We start from the raw sequence: 12,615 nt of genomic DNA on the forward strand, positions 1-12,615 counted from the left end.
TTTAATTTTTTTCATGTGATGTTATCTATCTCTTTAATAATTTTTGTTGCACTCAAGCTATATTGAAATGGTGAGCATGTCTTCATATGTTCGTAATATCAGATTTTAGGTTCTACAACTTCCCATCACCCTCTTTATCAAATGAGTACACTAACACTTTGTATTACCCGTAGAATTGAGTTTATAGTCATTTATGATGGGTTTAGGTCTATTGTCAGATGACAAGGATTAATAATATTGTAAATTTAAGTGTTTATTTTTGCATTTGCAATTTTTGTTTTATCATTTATTAAGTCTTAATCATAATACTTCAGTATATCATGGAATGCCATGTTTGTAACTGAAATTTAAAATAACATTTTATTTAACGAAGTTGTTTTCAATAGAAAATTTATAAAAACATCTACATCAAAACTATTTGAAAATAAAGTGTGCTTGATATACATGCATGTGAAAACGTAATTTTCAGCGATAACATTTTTCAATATTTCTTGCATTGTAAGAGAACAAAAATTTTTGTAATATTCTATCTACATGAAAATATAGTGGAAATATCAAGAACTCAAAAACATAATGTCACAAGTGTATTTGACCTGCTCTTTTTTTTTAATATTGAAAAAAATGGTAAAGTTTATCCTTACACCATTACTTTTTCCTAACTTCAAATGACTGAAAATGTACCTAAATAATGTATCACTGATATAATACGTACACATTATTGTTCTGTTTTAGTTCCATAACTACACGGTTAGATGTATGCTACAAATTTGAAGCACCATGTTTGTAGAACAATTGTGTAGTACTATAAAGGTAAAATAAATATATGTACTTTTTAGTACTATAATTTGATAGGAAATATTCCTGAAAGTGCAATTTTTATTATAATACTTTGTCCTGAACCGGTAATACAAAATAGTTTTGTACATAAATGCTATCACGCGATAAAAGAACAAAACTGATACTCAAAAAATGTAGTGCAAATCTTGTACTGTAAAATAACGGTAGCGAAATAGTTCAATAAACTACATTTTCAGTACTTTAAAGTTAGAGTACTACAAAGCTACATGTGCAAAAGTAGCTGTGTAAGAAGTATTCAGAAACTGTGTAATCGGTGAGATGTATACAATACAATAACATATATAGGGAAAAGAAATAAACCATCATTCACTGTGAAAGCTAAAATAACGAAGCGTGATATTAATAAGCTAATAATGTCCTTTGATTGAGTTAAGCTATTTCAGTTGATATTTTATAGTGTGTCTTTCTATGTTGTGATGTTACACTATTGTTTCAGAAAAAGGGTGAAGGTTTGGTACCATTAAAACGTTTAAACCCGCTGCATTTGTTTGCACCTGTCCTAAGTCAGGAATCTGATGTTCAGTAGTTGTCGTTTGTTGATGTGGTTCATAAGTGTTTCTCGTTTCTCGGGTTTTTTTTATAGATTAGACCGTTGGTTTTCCCGTTTGAATGGTTTTACACTAGTAATTTTTGGGGCCCTTTATAGCTTACTGTTCGGTGTGAGCCAAGGCTCCGTGTTGAAGACCGTACTGTGACCTATAATGGTTTACTTTTATTAATTTTGACTTGGATGGAGAGTTGTCTCATTGGCACTCATACCACATCTTCTTATATCTAATAACAATACAATATAGTGAATTTGAAAGGACATTTTAAATGATGACGGGTCTTAATGTAAACATTCAGATTTTCTGTTAACTTTTAATGTACAATAAGATTTTCTTTTAGATTGAAGGACAAGACGGTTGATTTAATGTACATCTTCATTAAGGAAATACTGACATAAAACTTCTTTTTCAAACTATTACATTTCTATTGTGTACATACTATAACGCATGAGAAAAAGATGTGCAGAAGATTCCCACATATACATTTATGTCGATCGTAATATATGAACAAATTATGCTATAGAAAAGATTCAAGTAATAGCCCTTATAGGAATTGGACTTGACAAAGCTTTGACTGTCAGAGTATATTTTTGAATAATGTTTTTAAGACGGTACTTACGGTAGATCGTGTTATAAGGGTCCTTTACTGTGTATGAAACGTGTATTGAATTAAATTCTACTTTGTTCCTCAGTACACTCCTTTGGCGATGGAATCGTTAAATACATTCTTTGAATGGTGATTATGTTTGCATATTAAATTCTCTTCTTTGTAAATTCGTCGTATCATTGTCACCATTACGGGTTATATTTTCTGTTTATAAACTAGTACTTATAACTGGAAAGAAATTATGTTAATTCTTGTATGCAATCCCTTTTGATTTTTATAATAGTTACAACATGTTTTAACTAATACAAATTATCTTACATTATCATCATATTCTGTCAACTTTGCGTAAAAATTGCAATTCATCTAAGAAGAAATAATTTATTGATTTGGGAAAGACTTTTAATCAGAATATATGCACAGAAGAAAAAATTGTAAACCGACTACTGATAAACCTTTTAAGATAGTAGTATTTCAATTTAAATCTCAAAATATGTGAAAACATTTTAAATGCTTTAACCTTTTATCTATTCGAGATGTGTGTGAAAAGAGGATCACACTAACGTGGACATAAGATTGATTGATTGATTATTGTCTGTTTTACGTCCAGTGGCAAATAAGGAATTAAAAGAACCGAACATTAAACCTGAAAGCAAAATTTACAGATCTTAAAATATAGGATCGTGTATTGAATTGATTTTTTTTTTTTATGACAACAATTTTCGAAAGTTATATTGAAATGCCCATGACTTGCGAGTATTTTTTCTCGTAAGTTTTTTTTTGTGAAATGAGTCGCAGGAGTCTGCCTGTATTTGGTTGGTTATCGTCTGACATAAACAAACAAAAAAATCGTTTATGGTAAAAGCTTCACCAGGTCGTTAATTTTCCTTGTTGTATTGTTTCACATTTCGTTGTCAAGGATGCCTTTTTATAGCTTACTCTACGGTGTGTTTTGTATATTGTTGAAAGCTTGTATGTGCTTACATCTTCTTCCCTTTAGTCTTTCGGTGAATAATTGTCTCATTAGCAATCTTAACCACATTTTATCTTTATACTGTAGTGTTACCATAAAGCATGTAATAACAAGTGAATAAATGTATATTAAAACAAGAATGTGTCCATAGTACACGAATGCCCCACTCGCACTATCATTTTCTATGTTCAGTGGACCGTGAAATTGGGGTCAAAACTCTAATTTGGCATTAATATTAGAAAGAAAATATCATAGGAAACAAGTGTACTCAGTTTCAAGTTGATTGGACTTCAACTTCATCAAAAACTACCTTGACCAAAAACCTTAACCAAAAACTTTAACCTGAAGCGGGACAAACGGACGGACGGACGAACGAACGGACGGACGCACAGACCGAAAAACATAATGCCCGTAGGTGGGGCATAACAATTGCAAATTTTAACTCTAGATCCGTCATATTAGAATTGCGGTTGCATAATGGCTGACATTCTAAGTTACTAAGTTTTGAACATCAGTAAACTACTGTCGCCTGAATTTTACCTTCCTAAAATAAAACGAAAACAATGTGTGATTTATACAAACAAATACCGCATTTGACTTGTTTTTCTCCTTATCTACTAACATGATTCATCGAAGATGACATTTCATTCAGTCAGTATTGCATTCCACATGTACTTGTTATATCGGTTTTCATCTTTTTTTTTCAAAATAATGTCTACATTATCAAATCTTGTGGCAAAATTTATTTTTTCAAATGTGGTTTCATACTGCACTTAAAGTAGGAATTCACATCAAATGATCAATCGGACGATTTCGGTTCGTATATCATCATATAATTAAACGGCATTAATGTGAAATATCGATATGCACTTGCGTTTGAATGGGTTTACCAAAACATGATTTTTTTCATTCACATTTGATTAGCTGTTATATTCAATTTTGTGTTTTGCACGTTAGTTTCTGCCGATGTAGAATCCGTTTAGAGTTGTGAAGTTATGAATATTTAAATAGGCTATATTATTGTCAGAATTGTTGAAAATTGATATTTTTCCTAATGAAGCAAACTTAGAGAAGTGATAGCTAGTATTAATCACTTTTTAAAATAATTATGAAATAATCAATACAAATTAGACCAAAATGATGGAAATCAAAACTGAATGCGGACATATATGATTCTAAATGGCGTCCAAAAATGCCGATGGAAACGAGTTTTGTCTAGCAACTTGGTCAAGTTAATTGACAGATGGTTGGTAAGCGATGAAAAGTAATGACAAATTATCAACAACTGAACTTCTATACCAAAAATAATTATTGTGAAAACATATCATAATCCATTCACGTTGAAGTAACGAAAAATTTTGAGATTATAAAAAAAGAATTGCCATATCTGCAAATAGGAGAATACGTGTATCCGCAATTCACCTCCAAACCAGTCAAAGAATTTCAATAAAAAGTGTAAACAAATGTTTTTGGGACTTTCCATATCTATCAAAAAGGGGATAGGCATCTGTTGTTTGCAAGTCTTCCTAAACTTTTGTGAGGTTATTCAGACTTTATTGAAATCAATAAGCACCTTTTTTTATTACTTGATTTCCTTTAGCAAAACAGGGATTTTTTTGTCGACAAAAGGGAAGACATCTTATATCCTCAACTTCTTCGAAACCAGAGACTGAATTTCAGTGTACAGTTTAATTCCAGTGTAGAGGGTATTGTGCATTTCCTAATTCAGCAATTTATCTGAATAATATTTAGGGTTTCTCATAACTAAACACTGACTGTCATCTTAATAAACTAATGAAAATGAAGCGCTTCTCTGTTTTTGAGGGTTTTTCGGCTTATTTTTACTCATGTTATCTTCTTTATATTGACAAATTCATTATTTCATTTAAATCCCCGTTGATCATATATTCCTTTTGAAAGGTTGAATGTCTACATTTGTTGATTAGTTGAAGGCAGATTAACGCCACGTTATCACAAAAAGGCGAGAATTCATTTTCGGAGAATTTTAATACTATTCTAGCACAATGACTGAAATTAATTATCTAGGAGCTTCTTGGGGCCTTGATCGCTCCCCATACCACCTGCTGTTAAACGACCTCTACGAGGTGGACAGGATCACTTTGTCACAAAATGGGTCCGACAGTTCAAGTTAACATTTGTAAAGTGTTTTTTTTTTATTTCCCATGATACAGGTTTGACTTCTTAAAAAAGGAGTGTTCTAAGGTGCTCCAGAAGAGTATGCAGATCCTTCTCCACATGTGGCTATCGTCGTGTTTCTTCGAAAAATAATGCATAGTGCCTTATTTTAATTAGTGAACCGATACCATGATATTGTGTAACTTGTATTAATAGCCAATGGGATGAGTCGTTAGTGTGGAATAAGTACTTTACTTTGTTTAAATTTACAACATGCTGTTATATAACACATATCTTATATTTCTATTTAAAACAATTCAGGGAAGGTGTAATATGACTTTCTCCAAGCCAAAAGATAAATTTCCACCAGTTTGCAAACTATAGAAATTAGCAACACCATGTGATGCATTTATGAATAATCTCTCGTTATCTTGTTAACACAATAATGGCTAAGTTAAAGATTTCCAACATCAAAGTCGCAATCAACTTTTGAACCCTTTGAAGGTAATTTATGATATTTGATATCTTTGTTCTAAACCTCCGAGGGTGTGTCCTGAATCAGGATTGGAGTTCCAGTTTCAAGTTTGAGATGGAAATTATACAGTTAGGTCGAAATACACAGGTCATTTCCAGGAAATCATTATACGGATAGTATGAATATACGACAATGCTTTGGTCAAGGAGTAGTAATTAGCTTTCGACACGTTGAACTTGAACTGAAACTCGAGAAAAAAATAATTCATTTTACTGTAAAACTTGCTAGAATATTATTGAATGAAGATCATTACAATGGGTCAACATATGTATAGATGTACGTAAATTCTATGAAAACTTTGTCCAGATTACCTTTAAAAGACGTTAATCAGCACCTAGTCAACATATTTTTCTCAAAAAATCGATATGTTGTTGCCAGATAAATGTTCGTTTGAATGATATAAAGCAATTATATATATATACAGGATCACCCACTTTGATTTTTTGGGTATACATCTTTTAAATTGGTGTTCCTTGTGAAAAAATACCAAAATATGTTAATATGAGAAGGAGAGTGAACACTCTGCTTGGTATAAACTTAACATCCCCAGGATAGCAATTCGATCAGAGGAAAATTATTAAAATATAAAGAAACCGACATGTTTATCACCCACTTGATTATGGCCTTCTGTTATACCAGGCTGTTATTTTACCGCGAACAGTCCGTGTGCTTAGGGCAATCGCTAATGTCACGTGGTTGTAATCGGCGAGTGGGTCATTAAAATACAGGTGTAATTATCGTTACAAATCAGTTTAAATATGTTTTTATTGTGCAAAATCATTTGACGCGAAATTCGAAAGTATATCGTCTGACTACGGTGAAAAACGACTAAGAAATGACCAAGTTATGAGGGTTTTAATTTTCTAGATCAAATTCTTTTTCGAGCTCCAACACTTAGGCATCGCTTATAAATAAATTGTCGACCATGATCAAATGATGACTGAAGTACGTCAGCAGAAAACATCCAATGTGTATTTTTCCAAAGCCTGGAATCCTTGTCAAACCTTCACTTTTCGTCAGTAAGGATATATAGGTACTGTCGAGAATTGAGCCATGATCTCAGGCTTATTTTGTAAAATCTCGGTCGGTTTATAACACTTCGGGTGTTTCCTTTCTTACTCGGATGTGTAATAATGACAAAGACTCCCTCTGCGACCGAATCGATCTCAACTAATTAACACCCACTAACAGAAAAGGCGGTAACATGTTATGTGTAATTATCGTCGTTCGTCCTCTCTCCTTGGTGCTCATATAACCTCCTTGGTATGATCGTACGCCGTTGCGTTGTAAAGGAATAAAACGCTGTTTTTTTTTCGACGTTTTTCACTATCAATAGAGCAACAGATTAGTTGCTATATCAAATAAGAAAGTCGATACCCTATGATTAAACATATTTGTTTATCAATAAATTTAAACTTATGTAGCAAAAACATATAGTTCTTTTTAATCTATGGATCGCTTTTGGAGTTTACTGATTTTGATACAACCTAAAAATGTTTCAATCGATTTTACGTGAATTATATATAAATGTACAACTATTTTAAAAGAAGAAGTATTCAAATATTTTTTAAGAACCTGATATAGATAAATGCATTATTTTTCGATTTTTAGTTCAAGTTTAATATACTTCGGTTTAATTCAAACTCTTATAGAAATCTGTGACATGACCTATTTACAAGCTTTTAGTTAACATCACAAAAACTTTTCAGAACAACAGAGCTTCAACCTAAATACATAATACGTGCAAATAAACTAGGATTTTTTGTTTTTTCTTGTTTGTTATATTTTTTTATTTGTTTATATTTTTATTTAGGAAAAGTTTCTAGGGGACATACATCCCGACAAATTCACTTTCTAGATTTACCGTTTTATTTAATAAGGTTGTTTATTTTGTAACATAACTGGATATTTCATGCGAAAAATAGTTTCCTATTCTCTAGTATTCTATGTAATGTCTGTACCTAAGTATTGTTTGTAAAATCATTCTGTACTGACTACCCATATTAGGAATCTGCAAAGCAAAGATTTAAAAATTGTTATTAGCTACTTCCCCGCTAAGCATTTGTCATATAGGAGTAAGAGCAAAGACTGATCGGCTCGAAGTCAGAATAATATGTCCAGGTAGGGTGACATGTCTACTTGTGGACTGTTACCTTGTGAACTAGCACGTTAAAAATCAGACTCCGCGTGTCAGTCTGGTACAAAGCAGGGTTTATATTCATATCACATTGTCATGTTTTCGTCCTGAATATGCATTTAATTTTCCACTGGATGTTAAACATCCATCCTTCCATCCATGTAATCCAGTGGTTGTCGTTAGTTGCTGTCTGTCATATTTGAGTTTATCGTTCATTGTTGTAGTATAAATCAGACCGTTAGTATAGTATAGTTTTATTCAAGCAAATTCAAGCTTATATACAAAAATTCACAAGACAAGACAATAATATATATATTTATACTTTTAAAATAGTATCATAATATATTTTAAAAACCGTGCTTAGAAAAAAGCCTGGGATATCCCATAAAAGCTTACATATCCGTTAGTTTTCTCATTTGAATTGTTTCACATTTTGTCATACCGGGGCCTTTTATAAATCACTATACGGTATGGGTTTTGCTCATTGTTGAAGGTCGCACTGTAACCTGTGATTGTTCACCGTGATATTTGTCCTTTGGTCTTTATGGAGAGTTGTTTATTTGGCAGTCATACCACGTCTCCTTATTTTCACATTCCTATTGGATCCATTGATTATGATTTGTGTTGTTATGTCCTTCGGATCGTTAACATTAACTGTTGCAGTGGTGCAGTGCGATGATAAGGAGTTGATAAATGGGAATGCTTTAAAGATAAATTAAACTAATCAATTTCAATGTGATTTAACCCATTCTAATTTGTACGGGATTATTAGTTTGAGGAGATGAACGATGTGGTGTTTTAAGGATGTCCAAAAAATAATTAATTACATGTTTTAATTCCTTAGTTTGAATTGTCATTAGTACTAAAAGTGTGTCAAATGTATTGATTCAGTAACTAAATACCACAATCAAACAAAACTGTGTATATATCTATATGTTGTAAAATAAATATTTCCACTCGCATTTAAATTGATTGATTTTATTTAAAGTGAATTAAAAACACTGCTTTGAAATAATTCATTATAATTATAACAAAATTAAATAAAAGCAAAGACTTGAAGAGTACGGAAGCGACTGTTTCACAATCCAATTTTAGAAATTCCACTGAATTTAATACTTATATTTATGATGCCCATTTCAAAATTTCAAACACTGACGCAAGAAGTACAGAAAATATAGTTATTTTTCTAAACATAACTGCTATGTATTTTTTTGTTAATAGGCTTTTCTCATTCCTTGTATTATTTTGCTTTGTTTTAGCTCACCTTACGTATGCTGGTCTTTGTTTGAAGTCAGGTGAGCTACTGTCATCACTATGCTTATGTCGTCGTCGTCCGTCGCTATCAACTTTTGATGAAATAAATTTTCCTCTGAAACCCTCAAGATAATCTGGACCAAACTCGCTCATAATCATCTTTAGTCAATGTATCTACGGAGAAAAAGTGTTCCGAATTTCAAGATTAAAATACTAGGTAGTATACTGTCTATTGCGGCAAAACTGACAAACGCCTCCACATGAACGTAGAAGTAATTGCCCTTGAGAAGCGAGAAGCCTTAATTACCAGATCACAATTAAGGTCAAATTTTTAGTTCAGTCCTTATAGGAGTTCTTGTCATCTGAAGCGTTATGGCGTTTTTTTATTTTACTTTTCGATATAGAAACCTGTTATGATATCACCGCTATTTACTCAACACCACCTATTTAGCATATTTTAAAATTTCAATACTCTAAATAGATATGACCATAGATATAATAGGCATAGATAACGGACTCAGAATATGTCCCACTAAGCCCTATGTAGTTTCCTTTGAAATATCAAAAGCACGGCACTGCACGTAGTGGCCTGTGATGTAGATGATGTTTGCCGACATCCTCCCAATAGACTAATTACTTATCATAATTATATTTAAATTATCGGGCACTCGTCTTATCAGCCAATAATTAATGTGCGTTACCTGTCTCAAGTAAAAATATGCCAGGAAGCGGAAGCAATAAGAAGGGTCTGATTGTAAAAGTTGTTTGGATTGTAATTTATTTGGAGAAAATCGGTCAACAAATGAGAAGGCTATGCTGTTGGCGAAATAATAAAATAGAGAAATCATGGAAAATGGACTTAACAGGTATATAAAATTAAATTGTCATAGCACTTGCATCGGTTGCACTCGGGAAATATAAGACCTGTATGATTGACAAGAAGAGACATATCGTGTACTGATGGTATGCGTAGTTAAGAGGTCGAACCGAGTCGAATTTTTCTATGGTGATTTAAAGAAAAAAGTTTTTATCGAGATTCAAAATAGTGAAATCCTATTTTATGCCAGAAGGAAGAAATTATTATTTTTTTAGGAAAACAAAAAGGTTTTTGCAAGTATTGAAACTTTCTGTCGGTACGGTAACACGAAGTTTTTGAAAATAAAGAGAAAAAAAAAGAAATAGGATTATAAAAGCTTGAGCTAGTAGCTTAACTATACTTACATTAGAAATTTCCATGTCACTTGATTTTATTGAATGTTATTTGTTTAAATCTCAAATTAGTGATAATATTGTTATGTCAAAAATTTATTCTTACTGAGTTTCAGCTTAAATTTACAGTGGAAGAGGCTATAAAACAGAAACTCGACTTGACATAAAAAAAATAATTTGCAAATATTTTATTTGTGTATATATAATGTTGTTTTTAATATATCAGTAAAACATTTATCAACAACATCTTTTGGTATATCTTCTTGTATATTTTGCCATGTAGTTCCTCTTATTTAAATCTTAACATCGCGTATTTTAATCTTTAAAACGTTGGTGAAGAAAACGTATGTGGTGGACATACTGAAATACATTAAATAATTGGGAAATAGCACAGGCACATGTCTCTGAATTTTTTTCTTCTATATAGTATATACCTTTCCGCTTACCATTTTTCGTGCTTGTTTTGCAATTAAATAGCTGGTGGTGTATTCTGATTGTCGATTTCATTTTTGAAGTAAACAATATATATATTTAGCGTTATAATGGCTATGAGAAAATTTAAATATAGGAGTTTTGTCCTGTGTCATTCATGGTTTATTTTCCCTTCCTTCTTACAATTGTGCTAGAGGTATTATTCGTACCATAAATAAGCTATATATATATATATATCCCCCTGTAAGTCTGCCCGTTCAGTTGTCAACGTACTTTTTGTGTGCTTTATTTATATCACTTCTTTGGTTTGGTATGAACCCAGATGTGTGTATTTTCGATTACAGTGATTGATAACATGATCGTTGATTCACAACGTTCAGTGGCAAATATTTGATGCATATTCAGGACTAATAAGAACCTTGCATGTAAACATCGGTCATCATTACTTGCATTTTAAGCACGTATATAAACATTCCAAACAAAATGCCAAGGAATTACACCTTGTATAATGAAAGGTATATATACAAAATAAAACTATCAAATAACCTATTTTTAACAAAATAGTTTTACGCTCATACCGAGTATATAGTCTTGTATGAATACAAAGAGATAAGGTGTTAAGTGTCATTTGTACGTATGTATCTCCTTCTTTTTTCTTTCTCGCATTGCTTTATAGTAAATTTCAACTTTCAGGAACTACCATGTAAATAATGTACCGGAAGATTACGATAACTACTGAAGAATGACATATTACTCTCCCGGTTCACAATTTATTAGATATTAATCGACGGCAATTGCCAATAAAGGCTAATTAACACCAAGTGTGACATGTATATAATAAGAGGGTGATAAAATTTCGGCAAATATCATCTGCTTTTGATGTGGGTTCAGTACTTTATCTATGGCTATTATATCTATGATATGACAGAGTGAAAGGGTTTGGCATCCCGTGTAACACATAACGTTTTTTTGTATTTTAGTTCCTTACCAATTTTCCTTTTTTGTAAAAAAAAAACCTGATAAATGACTATGTTTACCCATACCTATATATATAATCTGGAATCTATAATAGAAAGAGGGAAATTGTAAACAGCAAAAATGACCAGTTAGACACAATCTTCAAAGAAATTAGCATGGCGAAATTGTCAGCCGACTCTAGGAGTATTTGCCGGCGCTATATCATAATGTTTACCCATTTAAAAAAAAATGTTTGCCTAGTATCCTCTTTAAAACTTTTATGGATAAGCCAGAAACTCTGTCCAAAGAAAATGATCAGCAAGGTTAGATTTTGACCCACACAGATTCCTTTCATTACAAATATTCTTTTTGTGATTGTACTCAATTTTATAAAAGCTTAATACTAGGTGAGCAAAACTAGCGGCATGGCGCACTGGAACCTCTAGTTTTTCATTATTTTTTTTTTCATATATATATTTTGCTCAACTTTTTTATGTTTTATTTATTCATTTTTTGTTATTTAGTTATGATTGTTGTTTGTTTAATCTCCAGTGACAATATTTATTTTCAAGTTAAGGTGTTCGTATGTTGTTTTCTATCAAATTTAATGTTTGTCTGTTCTTGTTTATTTTTTCCCTTATAATCAGACTGATAGGTATGTTTTGTTAAGTATTTGTTACATTTTTCTTTTGATTTAGAAATAGTCCCTTCACTATTGTGTTTGTTATACTGTTTACAAACTCACAAATAATCAAACTGGTCTTCATTGACATAGTCTTGACGCTTGTTCAGTTCTTTTGGTGTATATTTTTTTTAATTTTCAAATTCTATTTTTCACTAGATCGAGCTTATGTTTAATTTGTTTGTCAACATGCCGAATCCAAATTAAGTTTTACTTACTTCAGTTTTACTTAGAAAAAAATATCAGTTCATTTGTCTCATAGACTGTGTAATGTGACTGGGTTTTAATAT

General features: G+C 31.6%; 1 long non-coding RNA gene across 1 annotated transcript; it reads right to left on the reverse strand.

Moving 5' to 3' along the window:
* Positions 1-7,499: 7,499 nt before the first annotated feature.
* LOC127735460 (uncharacterized) lies at positions 7,500-12,612 on the reverse strand. The gene is made up of 3 exons (XR_007998425.1): positions 12,544-12,612; positions 9,056-9,219; positions 7,500-7,665 (listed from the first exon to the last, which is right to left on the reverse strand). It is a non-coding gene; the product is annotated as an uncharacterized LOC127735460 (long non-coding RNA).
* Between the last annotated feature and the right edge of the window lie 3 nt (positions 12,613-12,615).

This window comes from Mytilus californianus, unplaced genomic scaffold (assembly GCF_021869535.1).
Source record: "Mytilus californianus isolate M0D057914Y unplaced genomic scaffold, xbMytCali1.0.p SCAF_3, whole genome shotgun sequence".
Classification (NCBI taxonomy): domain Eukaryota; kingdom Metazoa; phylum Mollusca; class Bivalvia; order Mytilida; family Mytilidae; genus Mytilus; species Mytilus californianus.